General features: G+C 36.9%; 1 protein-coding gene across 5 annotated transcripts in view; it reads left to right on the forward strand.

The window, feature by feature from the left end:
• Positions 1–663: 663 nt before the first annotated feature.
• LOC135223457 (guanine nucleotide exchange factor DBS-like) overlaps positions 664–8716 on the forward strand; it is a 743217-nt gene continuing 735164 nt past the window's right edge. For all 5 annotated transcript variants that reach the window (XM_064261873.1, XM_064261874.1, XM_064261875.1 and 2 more), the window contains exon 1: positions 664–904. The gene's annotated coding sequence lies outside the window, so the exon portion shown is untranslated. The remainder of the gene's footprint in view (positions 905–8716) is intronic.

Consider the following 8716-nt stretch of genomic DNA (forward strand, 5'->3'; position numbering starts at 1 on the left):
GTGTGTGCCTGTGTTTTAAAGCACAAATATGCCCGAAGTAACACTGTCTTTTCCATTCAGATATTTTGTGTGCGTGTGTTTCTGAAACCATGACCTATGCGCTGCGCAGACGAGTAACGTCGACAGTCACGAATCGTGCAAGTTATGAATTAGTGAAGGTTCTGTCCATCAGTATTCAATAAACCTGTGTGTAGCATAACCTAAATCTGAATGCTGCCAGTTACCAAACTGACGCTGTTCGTCAGGATATTTCGTTGACAACGGCTATCAAAGTTTTAGGACGTGTCAAGAACCACTGAGAGAAGCTTTGAAGGGCAGTTGTGTTTTGGACTAATGTGCAGAATAGCGCTAACAATATCAAAATACTTCTTGCATAAGCTCTTGTGTCCTCTACACCGTTCGTTATGTTTGGCACATCTCTTTGACAAAGAGAAGTAGCGTTTACTAGGCCAGATGCTTCGTCAAAAATAATACATAAATGACAAAAAATACCTTCGGTGAACTGTTACGTAGCGTGCGCATCGTCCCTTTGACGGAAGATGAATGGGAGTGGAGTGGGAGAATGGGGGAAGAGAGGAAGGGGGCGTGGTCTATCGTACTAATTCGACAGTTGGGAGTAGCGTCTCTGGTCGTCCCTCCCTTCCTCAGTGATGATCTGGTAGCCGTGAGTGTAAGGTGTCAGTTGCGCTGTCCGCCGGGCCGGTGTGGGCGTGTTGAGGTTTCGTTGTTAAGACCTCCGATACAGTAGTGAATATTTGCGCTAACTCATCCGGAAAACGGAGTGCTATCTATCGGTTTAATACGTCTAAAGGTATACCTTATCGGGACGCCAACGTGTGAAAATGACAGAAAACGCGCGCTGGCGTTGCGACTAAACGGAGTTTTTAATCTCATGGAGGAGGAGGTGAGTTTGTTGTGAGGGAGCTGAGCCCCCAGGGGGTTATTTTCATTGTTTTCGATGTCAGCTTTTCGAGGACAAGTTCACGAACGGTGGCTTTATGAAAAGGACAGATATAAGAGTGACGTGATGTACTGACAAGGCTGAATCTGAATGAATAATTAGACTAGTTGAATTTGGTTCAGAATCTGTCCGTGTCAGTACCATGACAGACTAAACCTAGGCCTAAGAATGTCTGTAGATAGTAGATGTCTTTAAAAATGTGAATATTGTTTCATATACCTTCATCGAACTATTTCCTGGTGATAGACTAATGGTCGAACGAAGCTTGATAGTCATTATGACGTTACTGTGTATCTCATCAGCCAGTGTACTGCAAGAACTGTAATTACCAGCCAAACCTAATCTTTGCCAGATCAGTTATTTATCCCTTCGTGTAAACAACGCTTTTTTTCGTACGCGACTGTTAATACCAAGATTGATAGGATTATGTTCGTAGCTGTCATATAATCTACATCTGCTCGTAACTGCTGGAGTCAATTCGTTTGTTCATGTCGTAAGTTAGGTCTAGTTTAAGTTGACACATTGAAAAGCAGTATACAGCTCAACAGGGTTAGAGCTTTATATTTCACATCACCTGATTTAAAATGTTAGAATTTAAGTGGTTATTGAGGCACTGGGGAAATTATACCTACTGGCAACCTATGTAAAACTTAGTTGGGCCTACAGGTTTTATTCGTTTCGAAGCTCCTACAAATTAACGGTTGAAGAAGCAATGACTCAAAGTTTGACTTCGCGGATTCTGTAGTTCTCTAAAAGGAGTATTTCACCCACTCGTTATTGCACAGGATTTTGATGTGGTTTAAGTGGACGAATGCAGTCTGAGGTCTATGTGAGCGATTGTGTTAAATTAAGGGAAATGCTATGCAATTGCTTAATACTTGCAAGACGAACTGCTTTTTGACAGCGAAGCCTCTTCGTGCCATGTTTAGGCTGTTGTATATGCACATGAAGTTAATTTTTTTTATTATAAAAATAACTTGTATATACAATATATATAATCACAGTGTTGCTAACATTTGGCAAATTTTATGATCATATGTGTACACAAAAGAATTGTAATGACATTTAAGTACTACATATGTACAAAATCATCACAACATTAAGTTAGAGTGTTGAGCCGATGAAAATCTACTTTACCAATTAGAGTTGTATATACTTTGATACTCAACCAATAAGAATGAATGATTTCAATCTGAGTTATCTATAAAACACTGAATCAGCTAGACGCACTGATGCGTGGCTATTCCCGCACCTTTTCTTCCGGGAACTTATGTGACGATATTTGATGCCAGGAGCAAACCAACATCTGAATTCAAAGTGATTGCTGATACTTGATAGTCTTTATTAACCATTAGATTCCTTAGTGTCAGAAATAAAAGTTTTAGAACTTTATTTGTGGAACGTTAGGCAGCTAAATAAATAAGATTGCTTTTACCATGATTGTCATGTGGCTTTCGTAATAGTTTTAGAATTATTTTAGGTCATGTACAAGCATTACCTAACAGGGACCATACGTATATTTACTATGGTTGTCTTGTATGTGCAGTGTAAGTGAAATTAAATAAAATCACATAGTTAACCCATGTAATTCCATGCTTGATACAGCTTGGAGTAGATTCTGGATAATCGATGTCAAATCCCCAGGAAGACTTAGCCATTGTACGTTCATATCAGCAACTTGATTTTTAATGTGATGGTGGGCTAGCTCTACCGTACATAAATGTCGTCTATTCATTGTAAGTAATATATTTGTTCGTCGTCCACCCTTCACTGATCTATTTGAGTGCTAGAGGAAACTGAAAAAATTATGATTATTCTTTTAAGTTCTGGATGATATTGATGGTAAGATAAACCAAGACATTTTAATATAAGAGCTAATCTCGCTCAGCTTCATGTGTAAAATTACACAGGTTAGCCGGATGTATACGCAAATATACATGAAAAACAAGAATGTTATGATTCAAAAATTGGATTCTAATATTTGAAATGCGAAGTCATCCGAGATTGTTGTATTTTGGGTTGGGGGGTGGGTCACCGTGAGTTAAATTTAGTATATATACGTTATTCCGCTTTTGGGTAACTTCTCCTTAAATTTCAATGTATGTTTGTGGTGACGGTGGTAATAGGTTTGAGTTTCTTATTTTACTTCGAGCTGTGACAGAAAACAGCAAATATTACTGAGATAGGTATGTCAAGATAAACTAGGTAAGATGCCTAAGGATTTAAATATATATATATATATATATATATATATATATATATATATATATATATATATATATGTGTGTGTGTGTGTGTGTGTGTGTGTGTGTGTATATGTATATATATGTGTATATATGTATATGTGTAAATATATATCGGTTTAATTTGATTTTCATGGTCACATCATTTTCTGGTTGATAAATGTGTAGCAGTAATTTATGCGCAAAAGAGTAATATAAATTTTCTTTGTCATTTTATTTCATATGAAGAGACGGTAAAGTATTTCCACGTTTTATCATTACGGCTCAAGATAAGCTTTTCATTTAGGCATGGTAGAGTCTGTTGTAATTAATAAGAGTCCAGTGGTGGTCTTTCGTTATCTGGTACGGGTCCTTGGTAGGAACGTCACGCAACGCTACAAGTATATCCCTTTCTGAGTAATTTAATGAATACAAGACTTCAGTCGAAATAACCACAGTTCGCAACTTGCACAAATGTTCAAGGGGGGCGGGCGTGAGGGGCCGGGGGGAATGATTTAATTTGAAACTTGTCTGGTCGAAGGCTGTTAGCCCTTTGTGGATCATCATTTATATTTTGCGTTTTCACTCTTGTATCAAATATAGTTTGAGTGTGTGTGTATGTTTGTAGTTCCCCTTATTAAGTCACGTGTGGCATATCTTTTAGTTTGTGGAAGTAAAATGTTTGGAATTCCTACCCCCACGCCCCCTGCAGCGTTATTCATCAAGAGCTTATTTCATCTGAAATTTGATCCGAACTTGGGAAAGTGACCTTCATCTTTAGTATAATAACCTTGTCCAGAAAGGGGGCAGTTATGTTCAATTGCCTACTCACCCTTTTAGTTTCCGTGCTGGCATACCAGATATTGGAAAAAATATGAAAGAACATTCATGAATAGTGATGCTGTAGACATGTAAATTGAAAATGGTAATTGCCCTCTTGCTCGCAGGCATCATTCTACATCAGAGAGAAAGATTTATTGCAAATTGTGGAATGAGGAACCGCTGCGCTCAGTGGAACTCATAATGAAGCCTATTAAGAAATAATATATTCTAATTAAACTCCTAATTCCCATGCTTGCGTGAATGTTGGAACCTTTTTGCATTATCCCATATTATTTAGAAGGTAATTTCTCCATGACGTTTAGCCTTGTTTTGCATGAAAATATTACTTCCTTTGGTCAGTTTGGTGTCCAGATCTTTTTCAACTTGTCTATTGTTTAGTTGTCCTTATTTTTAGTATCTTGTAGGGAACTTGTACTGGGTAAACAAGCAAGTAGTCTACAAAGGTTACGTATATGTTCATTTTGAACAACTCATTTGCAACCAGTTCCAGTGAGTTTTTATGTGAATCTAATTACAAAATAATAATTTTGCTCTCCTTGGGTATAGAGTACAGATCTTAGACCAAGTGGTAGTAATTGTGTCAGTAACTTTTCCAGTATCATTCGTACTTATTAATTATTTTCAAATGTTCTCAGTTTTGTTGTTTATTCTTTCTCCTTAGAAGTATTTCTTCCATTTAGGATTTCTGTCAAAACCGTTAAACTGCGAATGTGATATGGTTTTAAGATGAATTGTATAGCTGGGTAGTTTTAATAGGAGGACATCCATAGGCCTAACCCCCTCTTTATTGGAAAAGTTTTCAAATCAAAATCCTTTTCGCTATTTATGAAGTTGTTTGTTAAAACTTTGTCAATTACAGGTCAAAGGTCCGTATTTTTCCGCAGTTGCGCCAATGAAGAAAAAGAGGAGGAGAAAGTCATCCAGGGCGTAAATTCCTTCTGGGCGAGACAGATAGTCTCGAGTGATTTGTCTTCGTTTTCCATTGAATATTTTTCGTATTTTGGTTCATCTTTTTTTTATATTTCGGTATATTTTTCAGCACATTCCTTGACTTTTATAAGAGAGTGAAAATTGTGATAAGAAAATTCAGAGGTTGGACAGTTAGGACAAGAGACCAAAGGGAACAGATGTTAGGTAGAAGGCGTAGAAAATGCAGGTGGGTCTCGATGGGACGTTCTAACGAACATTAAGTCGTGCATATAGTTTACTGCAGCAGGCACACTGTAAGCAACAAGACACCCACTCCTTTCCCTACAGAGGATGTATGTTCGGTTATCGGTTCCTTCTTGACTTATTTGGTGATTTAATGAAACCAATTTTCAAGTAAGCGCCTGTTTGTATTACTGTGAGATTTGACATACCTTTGGGCTCGTATTGTAACTTCTTTGATTATTCCATGAAGTAAGGTTATTCAAAATAAGTCGGTTATTAGATTTTTTCCCCTCAGTTTATTAGACTAATGAAGGCAGTTCATCTCATCTAATCGTTTCTCCTGTATCTTGGATCGACCTCGTGTCTCGGCGTTATCCAAAGACACTCGTCAGAATATGGGTTGCAGCTATAAGGTTTTTCTTTTTTTCAGTGAGCTTTATTATGTGTTATTTGCTTATATAACACTTGCTTGTGACATAATGTTCGTTGCATGCATGAGTATATTGCGTATAAGAAGATCCGGTATATATTTATTTATAGCAGCCCACTGAGTCTATCTTTTTTTTAACCCCCTTTCGTTTCTTGTTGTATTCAGGCACTGGATAGATGAGAGCATTAGCCTACCGATCCCATCGAATTTTGTCTAATGGCTTAACGCTACCATATACAGTAAATTGAATTTAGGCTGTATTTACATAATTCAGCTGATGGGTGTATAGGATTTTACGTCTAACCGGAAAGGACTGTTATCGCTTAAAATACCATTAGCCTACACTGTTATAATAGTACAGAAATCTAATGTTTCCCTTTTACATACAGAATATTTAAAATATTTTATAGATATGAATAATTTATCAGAAATTTTGTAAGGTTAATAAGAATAGGATGTTTAGATATTTGCTCATATATTTTACAATATAGTTATCTTATTGATGAAAATGTAAGGAATTACAGTGCTAACTTTTAACTATGTTGCAACATTATTATGAATGCTTGTATGTTTTTCATCTGGATGACTTTTCTTCAGTAGTTATCAAACGACAAAAAAAGTTGAGGAGAGCACTTGAATCGGCATGCGAAATTTATTGGACGGATTTGCTGTGAATGCTACTGTCTGGAACTGCACTTTCATAGGTAATTTCTTCCTGTGGTAATGTTGCCACTGGAGGGGGTTAGTTAATTGCAATCCTTGCCGTCTTAAGCATAAAAGTTTCCGTATATTATGCCGTAGTTGAATCTGCCTGGGAATACGAATAGACTAAGAGGTGCTCTTTAAAAGATTTATCTGGAACACGCGTTCCACTTCCTGGCTACTCTTCTCCTCTGCGGTATCTATGTTTTTAAGTCGATTTGAGAGAGACGCCACCACCGCCGGTTGAGTGAGAAATTTAATAAATGGCAGTTTTTGGAAATTCACATTAACTTCAAATATTTATCTCCAATAAGCCTGAGATTCTTTATCCTTTTTTTTTTCTCTTAGTTCATTGACCATTTGTATCTCATACTATGATATTTTTGGATACTCATGCTGTTTATTTTAAGGGCAGGTTGGTCAGCTCGTAAAACTCCCGGATGTATTTTGATTAGATAAAAGCACAATATTTATTAAAATACAACTTTAAATTGATATAAGTAAGCTAGTTGCATAAGCAAATGCCAACTATTTAGTTTCAGTTCTTTACTCGTCAGATATGTATAATCTGGAATTTCTTCCCCTGTGTAGCATTTGAAATAGGAACCGTTTTATTTTTATTTTCCCTCCGGTAGTTCTTATTAATGATTTCCAGGAACATAAAAAGCTGTTAATCGTTCCAGGTTGTCACGAATGTGTTATCTTTGCTGATAAGACTTATCTACAACCACCTTGTTGGCTGCTCTGAGATTTGGTTGGTTACGTCTACTGTTTCTAAATGATAGCGTCTTTTAAACCTTATATTTTTAGTGTATTTCTTTAAAATAAATATTTACGCAATGAACATTACAGTTTCTTGTGTAATTGTAAGTATTTAGTAACTACACATAAGTGATTTACTTGTTTTTACGTTTTATCGTGTGGCTTACGTTCATTGTTTTTGTAATTATCCGGAAGCGGCTTGTGGGAATTAGAATTCAATTTTATAAATATCGTTCCCACTTCGAGATATAATCAAGGATTTAGAACTGTTCATATCAAAGGTCCTTATGCTATAGTCCAACGTCGATTGAATATTTAGAACTGACCTATTTGTAGTGACCCTTGATCCAAGGGGAAGCACATCGCTCTTGTAGGCCTAGAAGACCAAAAGATTGCCGATTGATTGCGTCGGTGGCCTGTGTCGTTGGAACTGTTTGGATGGCAAACACTAGGCAGAAGGTGCTCTATTTAAATAGGGGCCTAATCCAGATACAAGAGCTATTTGTTTTGGGTCGTGTATAGGCCTAATGCTTCGCCACTCCCGTGGCTAAAGTGGTTCGTCACGTCTGCTTATGAATTGTACTAGATCATTCTGTGAATTCATTTTTGACGTGGGTTTTTAAATGTGTTTTCTAATTCTTTAGAACGCCCAATTTTCCTTTCAAGGTTATTTTACTAATTGTTAGGACTGATAGAATACGTTTTTATCCTAGTACAATCCAGTGTTACATTCTCTTCAGGAACAATTTTTTAATTGCTTTATGTTGTCGTGGTTGGACTTCATATGAATAATTTTCTTATTAGAAAAAATCTTTTTCATCTTATATGATTCCAGGTATCGTATACTGTAGAACGCTATATGAGTTACTCTTTGGTAATATATTTAGATGTGTGGAAGTGACAGTTGTATCCTGAACGGAGGAAGACAGATTTTGCCATAGAATAATCTGGTATCTGTATATTGCGTCCTTCTCATCGTTAGCTCCAAGACCAAATGGAATAAGGTTTTGGCAAATGCTTTTCACGAAGGAAGTTCTTAGTTGGGGTTGTAGCCTTGTAATTATTCAAAGGACTGCAGTAAGGCCAAGGGGAAAACAGTCACCAGCATATTTAGTTAATGACAAAATATACAGCTATTAGTACGAATTTGTCCCCCCAAAAAAGACAATGAAAAATATATAAAGTAGTCAGTAATCTCATGGCCTACGAAGCATCAAGTACAACATCAAGTACAAACACCAAATACAGCATCAAGTACAAACAACATACGTATATAAGATAATAAAAACGAAAAAGGAACTTAACTAACATCTCTTGGGTAATGCGGCCATTACTCAAGGTGCCTTCGGCCCCTAGCTGCAACCCCTTTCGTTCCCGTTACTGTACCTCCTTTCATATTCTCTTTCTTCCATCTTTCTTTCCACCCTCTCCTAACAATTGATTCATAGCGCAACTGCTTTGAGGTTTTCTTTTACACCTTTCAAATGCTCTATACGGAACCTGGTGAAAGGTTCCTCGGAGTCTTGGATATTTGCTTTGTTTTAACAGGCTCCCGAGTCTCTTGCAGCTTTTATGAACAGCGTCATTGTTTACTGTCCTCGCCCGAGAGAAATGATAATGTTGTTGCGCGCGTATCTTTTAGAT

This window comes from Macrobrachium nipponense, chromosome 10 (genome assembly GCF_015104395.2).
Source record: "Macrobrachium nipponense isolate FS-2020 chromosome 10, ASM1510439v2, whole genome shotgun sequence".
Lineage (NCBI taxonomy): Eukaryota > Metazoa > Arthropoda > Malacostraca > Decapoda > Palaemonidae > Macrobrachium > Macrobrachium nipponense.